Source organism: Malus sylvestris, chromosome 11, assembly GCF_916048215.2.
Source record: "Malus sylvestris chromosome 11, drMalSylv7.2, whole genome shotgun sequence".
NCBI lineage: Eukaryota > Viridiplantae > Streptophyta > Magnoliopsida > Rosales > Rosaceae > Malus > Malus sylvestris.
The window spans coordinates 31,353,249-31,364,339 of NC_062270.1; the positions used below are offsets into that span (position 1 = coordinate 31,353,249).

The 11,091-nt window shown below is 37.5% G+C and overlaps 1 long non-coding RNA gene across 1 annotated transcript; it reads right to left on the reverse strand.

Annotated features, from left to right (window-relative positions):
• Window positions 1-702: 702 nt before the first annotated feature.
• On the reverse strand, window positions 703-2,605 carry LOC126589534 (uncharacterized). The gene is made up of 4 exons (XR_007611853.1): window positions 1,870-2,605; window positions 1,538-1,761; window positions 1,287-1,470; window positions 703-1,199 (listed from the first exon to the last, which is right to left on the reverse strand). It is a non-coding gene; the product is annotated as an uncharacterized LOC126589534 (long non-coding RNA).
• Window positions 2,606-11,091: the final 8,486 nt, after the last annotated feature.

The window sequence follows — 11,091 nt, forward strand, 5'->3', positions numbered from 1 at the left end:
TTAAGAAATGTCAGCTGTCTTCCTGTTGAATTTGAAGATCTTCTCATCCTTCTCTAACAAAATGAAACTAATTAACTCAATGAATTTTCCTAGAGATAATCTTTTTTTTATTTTTATTTTATTATCATTCAAAGATCATTTCTAAGAAAATTCATTTGAGTTGAAGACTGTTTAGTCATCCATATGAATCAAAGAAATTAGTTCATTATGACGATGATACTTGTTACCGTAAATATCAATTTATTCGACACATATGAATGACCATTACAAAAAAAAAAACACATTAATTACCAGACGAAGAAAGTCGTCGGCTAAAATGAAAAATTCGTCGCCATAAATCTTAATCGACGGACATTTGTTGAAAAAGAGTAATCGGGTAAAACTCGTCGTGCGATGACTTAAACAACGGATGAACAAATTCGTCGATTAAGTGGTGGTTTAACCGACGAAATGCGCTGTTGGGCGATAGTGTGTTTAACCAACGAAATATATATACCTCGTCCACTAGAACATAATTTAATAATGGGGTGAGCTTATCCCGACGGAAGGGTCGTCAAGTAAAAGAAGGTTTTGAGCGATAACAGCTCCATTGGCCAAAAGTCTATAAAACTTGGAATAAATTTAAAAGAATAAAAAAAATTAATAAATACAAAAATAGAAAGAAAAAAATATATATATGAAATTATAATATTTAAAAAAATATTGTAAAAATGAAAAATATTATTTACAGCAAAAAAACAATTGTTCGTACAATTATAATATAGAAAAATTAAAAAAAGGAAATAGCAAACTAGTGTGCTAGGGGGTCCCGTGATTGCTGAGGCGGCTCTTAGGACGGCTCCTGATACTGCTGCTAGGGGGCTTCTGGTATGGCTGCACAAGCTCGGGTATCCCAGAAGTTGACTAAGACTGGGATATGGCAAGGAAGTATACAAGCACACTAATTCCTTTTGGCGCACCAGCTCCATATCCATATGCTGAAGTCTGGAATCAGTCTCGATCGATGGAGTAGAGCTGGATGAAGAAGAAGACCCGACTTCCCAAACCCGACATACTCCTAGGTTGCAAACTTTCTTGCCCTTCCTTCGTCCAACCTCGTCCATCAGCATCTGGAGAGACACCTCCGGCTCAAGTGTCAGCTCCTCTATAGGCATGTCTAGATGCTACTAGGAAAGGTTGGAAAGTTACTTGTCCTTCTTCTGTACCATATAAACAAGGGATATCAATATTAAGTTAAACCATAATTATTGTAATGAAAATTATAATTGAAAAATAAGAGTAAATACTTATATAAACTCCGTCTGTGACCTCGTTGCTATAATTCACATGCGTCTCCACCCAAACCACAACTTCTGGGAACTTCTCCCTAGTTTCCCGTCATTCCTCGACCCGGTAAGATAGGGGTCGAGAACTAGAGTGGTGATCTTACAACTTCTTGTCCTGATTTCCTTTATTTGTCGTCGATTTTTTCTGTTTATTACAAAAATATAGTTTAACTTAAGTAAAAAACAATATAAATTAAATTAAATTTGATTACCTGATACTTTTCACTCTCAAAATGAGTACACAGCCACTCCCACATGGCACCTTCTCCACAATCTCCTTGGGTAGTTTTGCCAGCGCTGCCTAAGGCGTTAGACAAGTCTTGTAGTACTTGTGCAGCTCATACTTGGATTCCTTGTACCAGCCGCTTCACTCATGTTTGATGTAATCGACACAACCTTTATCCTGCTTGTTCCAGTCGAAGTTGGATTGCAATTTCTAAAAAAAAAGTAAAATAAAATAAAATAAAAGAAAGGTAGTTTAAAACCACATAAAATAAATTAAAGAAAAAATAATATTAAATTAAGCAAGTAATAGTACACTTACCAAAACCTGGAGGTTTATCTCCTTACAAACCTCACCCCTAGGCTTAATCCATGATTCGGCGTCCATGGGGCATTTGTTGCAGATGAGGGGCACTGCAGTCATGAGTCAACAAACTGTTAACATTGGCACTCGCTCGACGGTGGTTAGGGATGTATACAATCCGAATCCTTTATTGCGTGGTCCGGGTGATTCGGTTCGTCTTCAAGCCCTAACAAATGCCTCGAGCCTTTTACTCCTCAGTACGTAGGGAGGTGTCCTTCCTCCTCCACTCCCTCCACGGGCATCGATTTGGTCTCTACCCTATCCTGGGAAGGGTGGAAAGTGACCAAGGCGGATGGTGGGGGCGGTTAGTGGCGACGACTGCTGTGGAGTTGCCTAGCAGTTTAGGCTACCTGGGCAATGTCACAGACGAAAGCACGTCGGCGGCTGACTCGGTAGTAGTGGCACTGGCGATTGACCGCTCACTCTGAGCAGAGGTGGAAGCAGAACAGCGACCATTGGTGACCATCAGTTCTGATGCATTGGATTCTCACTCTCATTTGGTACTTCATTGTCCTCTTTAAACTTGTGTTACTCAAATTCCCTTTTGGTGATTGGATTTGTAATTTGAAATATGTGAGGGATTGTTGGAATTTTAATTAGGTATTTCAAAATACAACTCCTCATTGATCATGTTAATAACTTAGTATCATTCTTAATGATTTCTTTTAATCTGAGTTTCAATTTTGTTTGCAAACCAAAACTGACGCGTTAAAAGGGTTATAATGTTAGGGCTTTAACTAAATTTTGTCTTTAAAGATGCCACTGATTAACTCATTATTGGGCAATTATATAGTAACATTTTCCTCATTCAAATTGTAATTATATGTCTAATATTTAATTACCCATTATCCTATATAAAATCCCCTTTACGTTGTGGCAAATATATAGACCATTTTTTTTATTTCTTATATTTGTTTTCATCTATTTCTCTTTCTTTAAAATTCTCTCATTTCCTGTCTATGGATTCCTCATTCTTTCAAATGTTGATATGTATTCAATTATTTTGTACCAATTGAGGAATCGAGTTCTTCACTCGACCCAAGTATTGCCAGTGTATGCTTACAAGAATTACATGTTGTTTTAACCTGGAGGGTACGGCGCCATAAGGGGTGAAATCTACTCTTAAGTGAAAATTATCAGTTAATGAGAGGAAATATTCATCGATACTTGATTAGAATAAGATTTTAGATATTGCAATCTAACATGTAATTATATGTAATTATATGTCTAATATTTAATATTTACAGGGACCAGTGTAAATTTTGAAAAGCTTTGAGTGAATATTTCCTCTCATTAACTGATAATTTTCCTTCTACAAACTACAAGTATAAATAGTTGTAAGACTATACAATCAACTCTTACAAACTAGCTAATTGATTTGCTATATTAAATGATAGGAAACAAAATACTTGCCCTATAATACTAATTGATAAGAGTATTTTCACATAATCTTTGACTTTCTCAACACTCCTCCTCAAGTTGGTGAGTGAATATTGTGAACACCCAACTTGCCGAGCAAAGAATGAAATATTTCCTTTCCAAGAGCCTTGGTGAACAAGTCGGCTAGTTGAGATATAGATGGAACAAATCCTGTTATAACCTTTCCTTCCATAATCTTATCACAAACAAAAATGGCAATCAATCTCAATATGTATTGTAGGTTCTTGAACTACTAGATTTGCTGTTATTTGAAGAACGGCTTGATTATCGCGAAACAAGATGGTTGGTCCTTTGTCTCGAATTTGTAAATCATGAAAAAGACTTTGTAACCATGTGATTTCACAACAAGCTGCTGCAATTGATCTATATTCAGCTTCGACAGAGGATCAGGATATCATTTTCTGACATTTGCTTTTCCATGAAATGAGACAATTTCCAAGGAAAACACAATAGCTAGTTGTTGAGCATCGTGTAGTAAGACAATCCGCCCAATCTGAATCATAATATGCCTTTAATTTTAATGAATTTTGAGATGGAAACATCATACCTTGCCCCGGTGTACCTTTCAAATACTACAAAATACATAAGGCTGCTTCGTAGTGAGGCTTTCAGGGAGAATGCATGAATCTACTTAATAAATGAATGAAATACATAATAATATCCGGTCATGTAATGGTAAGATAAATCAAATGGCCAACCAATCGTCGATACTTGGCTAGATCATCTAGTGCATCAACATCATCTAGAAGCAATTTAAGATTTTGCTCCATTGGAAAACTTACATGTTGTGAACACAAAAACCTCGCATCATTCAAAATGTCCAGTAGATATTTTCATTGCAAAATGAAAATACTGTGCTTTGATTGTGCCACTTCGATTCCCAAAACAATATTTTAAATTACCAAAATCTTTGATACGAAACTTGGTATTTAAAAAATCTTTGAGATCATTAATGGCTACCAAATCATTTCCTGTTATTAAAATGTCATCGACATAAATAAGAAGCACAATAAATGATTTTCCTTTTCGCTTAGTAAAAAGCGAGTAGTCTGCTTTGGACTGAACATACCTGGCGGACTGGATAGATTGTGAAAACTTGAAGAACCATTGTTGGGAAGCTTATTTCAATCCATAAAGTGACTTGTTGAGGCGACAAACTAGATCCTCCCCCTGTCGCCAAAGACCAGGCGGTGGTAGCATATACATTTCCTCCATGATACCACCATAAAGGAAAACGTTATGGACATCAAGCTGATGAAGAGACCATGAGTAAGCAACAAAAAGAGCAAGCAGCAGAAAGTAACAAGTTTGGCCATTGGGGAAAAAGTGTCATGGTAGTCAATACCTTCCAATTGACTGTAACCCTTAGCCACCAAATGAGCTTTGCAGCGCTCAATACTAACATCAAATTTTTGTTGTATCTTATAGACCCATTTACAATTAATAGGCACCTTGTCGAGAGCTAATGAAGACAGGGTCCAAGTGTCGTTGGCTTCAAGAGCTTGAATCTCCTCATGCATGGCTTGTCGCCATTGAGGATGTTTAATAGCTTCTCCATAACTGATAGGTTCCAAAGCGGAAGATAATTGTGCAATGAAAGATTGATATTGAGTTGAGAATCCTTTAGAAGATAAGTGATTGGAAAGGGGATACCTTGTACTAGGGTCGAAGGGCGAAGAAGTAGTTGGGGGTAACGTATTATTGGACCAAATGTAGTCTTGCAGTTTCGCTGGCAGCATTCTAATGCGACTAGAATGGCGCAAAGGTGCTGGAGAAAAATCAGCAGCATTGTTTTGATCATTTGTAGTAGTAAGATCAGCTGTAGTGCACTGATCAATGAAGGCAACAGGGCATTAATCAGGAGGGTCAGTGGAAAGGTCAGCAGGTGCAGCAGGCAGGGTTGACATTTGGAATGGTGTTGGGCTATTAAAGGTGCTAGGTGGAGCAATTATAGACATTGGCGCTGAATTAGGAAAATGATTTGGTTAGGTTGGTGTTTGAGCTAATGGAGGGGGTGTCTGGTTAAGGTTAGGTTTAGTGATAGGGAAAAATATGCTCATGAAACGTGACATCTGGACTTGTAAAAACTTGTTTGGAATTAAGATCATATAATTTATATGCTTATTATCCGAAAAGATAACCAATGAAAACACATTTTCTAGCCCAAACATTAAATTTGTGAGTAGGGTGAAGATTAGTAGCATAAGCTAAACACCCAAAAGTACGTAGATGTTTATATGAAGGACGATGTCCAAATAATTTCTCATGAGGCTAGGCCTGACAATAGTGGGGTAGGAATGCGATTTATAAGGTAAATAGCTATAAGAATACATTCATCCTAAAAGTGCAAAGGTATATAAGATTGAAAATGTAAAGCCCGTGCAGTTTGAAGAATATGTCGATACTTACGTTCCACAACCCCATTTTGTTGAGGAGTGAAAACACAAGAATGTTGAAAACTAATACCCTTATCGCTAAAAAAAGCATGCATGGAAACAAACTCACTCCCATTATCACTTCGAATTGTTTTAATTTGGTGGTGGAATTGTGTTTCAACATAGGCAATAAAAGACTTAAGTAATGTTTGGGTATCTAATTTATGATGCATAAGATAGACCTAAGTACAACGTGTAAAATCATCAACAATAGTAAGGAAATAACGATCACCAGAAATAGATGGAATTTTATGTGGCCCCTAAATGTCACAATGTATAAGTTCAAAAACATGCTTTGTATTAATACGACTTAATCCAAAGGATAATCGAGTTTGTTTTGCCAAAGGGAAAACATCACAAGGTTTATTTGATGAATGAGAAATTTATGGAAAACTCTTAGCTAACAATTGTGGTTGCAAAGATGAAGGGTGGCCAAGTCGGCGGTGCCAAGTAACTGAGAAGACCTTGGGTTGTGAGGTAGTTGGAGATGACGTGCGTCCTTTAGAATCCATCGTATAATAGAGCCCATTACGTTGTCGCCCCCAACCAATCATCTTCCTCGTCTCCAGATCCTATAAAATACAAAAATCAGGATAAAAGGTTATTGAACATCGTAGTGATCGGGTTATCCAACTAATGGAAATTAAATTGATAAAAAACGAAGCTATCACGAGAACATTGTAAAGTGGTATTTTGGATCCAAAATGATAAGTTCCAATAAAATTGAAAGGAACTTGAGTCTCATTAGGCAATGCCACTGGCGGCAAAGGCAGATTTGTGATGGTATGAGTCAACATGAGACAAGATACGTGGTCAATGACACCACTATCTATCACCCATTAAGGAGAACTTGTAAGAGACCCACCTGCAACATTGGCCTTAGCATCAACTCCTAATTTTTGACTCATCAGGGATAAAAGTTGTTGAAACCGACCTGTCGTGAGATTAGGCTTTCTGCCATTATTCTTTTCACGTCCTCCAAAACCTCCAGAACCATTTGATTCCCATGAAGGCGATGCTCCGATGGATAGCCGAGAAGTTTCCAGCATGTTTCGATGGTGTGGTGGTCACGATCAAATACAAACAGTACATTGGTTTCTTCTTAGAGGATTGGCTTTTCCTGCTATTGTTACCGTGTCCAGTTTGGACAACCTTGGTCGCGGGTTCGATGAGACTTAGCCCAGCAACAAGGCCAACCCTGAGGGGGTGCAAAGTGTGCAACCGCACAAGCTCCCCATTTTTTAAGGCCTTCAAATTCTAAAAACCAGCATATACTTGATAACAATGCTTTCTAGGCAGAGATGTCAAGCACCAATACTTTCATTTACTAGCGCACAAGTTCGAATCCTCACATGCTCATACTTATTAATTTTGATTTTTTTCTTCCAAATATGCTAGGTTTTCTTTCGAGGTATCATTTTGGGCCTTTTTAAGCTAGACTATCTGTTTCTTTTATTTTTATTTTTTATTTCTTTCATTGTTTATTAAAAAAAAACATTTCTTTGATTATATAACATAACTTTTGCTAATAAACCTGTAATTAGGAATATCATAATAAATTAAAATTCTTAAAAGTCTAAAAATATAATCTTTAAAAGCTCATTTTCTTATATGACATCATTTAATAAAATACATGTAATAATGAGAATCATTTATTCTTTTGGTCACCATTTAAAAGTTATCTAATTATAATTTTCATCCATTTGAAGACTTTAGTCATCCATACATGAAAAGAAAATTATAATATAACTTTACTCATACCTACTGTTAATTCCAACAAGATCCTCTCCAGATCCTTTTGGTGAGGATCATGGGGATCCGTAAATCGTGTTCGTTCATCGTACATCATGCAATCAGTTTTTGTCTGGTACCTGTTTGTATTTAATTTTAAATAAAAATATTTAAAATGATTCCTGACCGCACGATTTACGATGAATGGATATGATTTACGAATCTCCAGGATCCTTACAAAGAGGATCCTGATTCCCATTAGATTATTTGGTTTAATTGTTTAAGACACGAATCTCGAAATTTCAACTAATCTAATGGCAATCAACCGAGGGGGTGGTGAGCATAATCCTTGCTTTAGGGCGTGAGTAAAAATGCAATAAAAAATAACACTTCATTATAAGATGTTATCAATATAACCTGTGATTCATTTAACACAAATTTTTCATGAGATGAACTCTAGATGATAATAAAGAGCATTAATGGTTATCATTATGGTATTTGTACGGTGTTATGATAACTACATGACGATCACTCCATGCTTTTTGTATTTAAAAAGTAAGGAGTTTTGAACAAAAAAAATTATAGGAATGCAGATAGGTGAATACCACCACACTATGCTTCATGTTTTTTTTTTTTTTTTTTTTGCTTTTTGCTTTATATCAATTTATACATAATATAAAATATAAAAGAAAATTTAGCAATAAAAAATTTAAACCATGTAAGGCCCCTGTTTGAGTCTCGCATAGGGCCTCCAAAATTTCAGGACCGATCCTGCCCAGCAGCCATACCTCGTTGTTTCTCCTCCTACATGAGCATGGAATAAACAAACCTTATGGAAGAGGCATTAGCAATATTTGGCCACGAAACGCTAAATATGAATTGTGTAATTCCATCAAAATCTGCAACACCTTGGTTCTCTCAGCCTGCTCATGATTGGACTTGGTGGCGCCACAAGAACAATGCTCAAACGTTTGGTAGGAATCCATCTAATCCCACAAACTCTTAAGCTTGGTAAAACACACGTTGATGGGCTGTTGGTTTTGTAAAAGGCGTGCAAGGTCACACTGAATTTCAAAGAGACAATACACGTTTTGTTTTGAGAAAAACGCTCTCAGAGATCATCCCAAACCACCTTGGCTATCTTCATGTACACCACACTGGTGGCGAGGTCTCCGCAAAGCGCATTGTGAATCCACATAAAGATCATGTCGTTGCACCGTTGCCAAATAGCAGATCCTTTGGGCTTCTTCTCTGCGGATGGTTGTTCAACACTTCCATCAACAAACCCGAATTTTTTCTTCACACTGAGTGCAATAGACATAAAGCGGCACCAAGTGATCGGAATGATGAATGTAGAAAGGGCTAGCGGGATCACTAGAGGCTTGAACATCGTTAGTTTTTGTTCAACACTGGAAATGTCTTCAGACGTAGAATCCTTCCCATAGCCTTAAAAAAAATGAGAAGGAAACAAACTAAGAACCCAGGAGGGGCTTTGATGCCATGTAAATTTTGGAAAGCTTTGAGTGAATATTTCCTCATTAACTGATGATTTTCTTAATTTCTACAAACTACAAATATAAATAGTTGTAAGACTATACAATCAACTCCTATAGACTAGCTAATTGATTTGCTATATTACATGATAGGAAAGTAATCAATACAAAATACTTGCCCTATAATACTAATTAATACGAGTATCTTCATATAATCTTTGACTTTCTTGACAACCAGGTTTGTAATGGATTTGACGCACCAAAATAAGCTTCTAACTGTGGAGGCTCGATAGGAACAGAGAAGACAGTCTCTTCTGAACAGCTTCTGCGCATAAGATATTCAAACCCTATCTCTCATTGTAGAATCAAGCTTGTGGAAACGAAGAAAGCTGACATTTGCTTTCTTGGCATAAAGGAGCAAAAGAGAGCACCGGTTCAAAGTGAATTTGGTTATATTTTCGCGGGGAATACCATCCCCTAGAAATTCATGGGGCTTGACAACATTTGGCACATGAGTCGTGACTCTTTAATTATTCGAATTTCGTGGACTTTGCTTTACTTGCAAGGCAAGACGATTTACCTTGCGGGCAAATCAAATAATTAAATGGCTAGCCGATAGTGCAGATTTTTGCAGAGATTATTTAGTCCGTATTATGACTGTGAACACGGAAAATTTCCTGAAACGAAAGTGACAAGAACAACGTGCACAAACAAAATATTTGTATTTGATGATTTTGGGTTACAATCTCTCTCTATTTTGATCCTCTGATTCGATCTCCGTAAGGTATTGATTTGCGGATGTTTCGTTGATCCAAGAGCCGTCGAGGCTTGATCTTGGATGAACTGTTGGAAGTTTCTTCAAGGGGCGTGGGCTTGATCTTTGAAGGTGGATTTGAGTGGATCTTCAAGGAGCCGTTGGGGCTTAATCTTGAGGATGAGTGTTTCTTCAAGGGCTGTTGAGGCTTGATCTTGAATAACGGTGATGAACAGATCTTCAAGGGTTTTTGGGCTTGATCGTGAAGAATAGTGATGAACAGATCTTCAAGGGCTTTTGGGCTTGATCTTGAAGATGGATGATTATTGATCCAAGGGCCGTCGGGGCTTGATCTTGGAAGAACGATGAACGAAGAACGCTTTCTTCAAGGGCCGTCGAGGCTTGATCTTGGGATGAACAGTTGTGTGGATTTATTGATGTTGTTGATCCAAAAGGCCGTTGGGGCTTGATCTTAGGATGAACAGTTGTGTGGATTTGTTGATGTTGTTGATCCAAAGGGCCGTTAGGGCTTGATCTTAGGATGAACAGTTATGTGGATTTGGTGATGTTGTTGATTCAAAAGGGTCGTCGGGGCTTGATCTTAGGATGAACAGTTGTGTGGATTTGTTGATGTTATTGATCCAAAGGGCCGTTGGGGCTTAATCTTAGGATGAACAGTTATGTGGATTTGGTGATGTTGTTGATCCAAAAGGGCCGTCGGGGCTTGATCTTAGGATGAACAGTTGTGTGGATTTGTTGAACACTTTCTTCAAGGGCCGTCGATGCTTGATCTTGAATTGGTGGAAGTTCTTCAAGGGTCGTTGGGGCTTGATCTTGAAGGAGAAATTTCTTCAAGGGCCGTTAGGGCTTGATTTTGAAGGTGGATGATTTGACGAAGAACAAAGAGGACTTTCTTGATCCTTCGGGATTTGCTTGAATTTGGGAGGTTGGATGCTTGAAAGCTTTTGAGTTTCAAAGCTTCAAGGATTTTGGATGTGTGGGGAGTATTCTCTTCCATTTTGGGAGTAGAGAAATGTATTTGTGAATTGGTTCCTTGATTCTTTAATGGAGGAGCCTATTTATAGGCTTTGGGAACGAATCACCACCATCCATTTGTTTTGGTGGATGTTGTACGTGAATTTTGGTGGATGTTGTAGGTGAAACTTGGTGGATGTTTGTAGGTGAAACTTGGTGGATGTTGTAGGTGAACTTAGTGTATGATGTAGGTGAAGTGAATGAAGGTTGTAATTTTAATACAATGGTCAACATTTATTTCACCAAAATTTCAATGTTTACAAATGTAATCTTAATGCAATGGCTAACATTT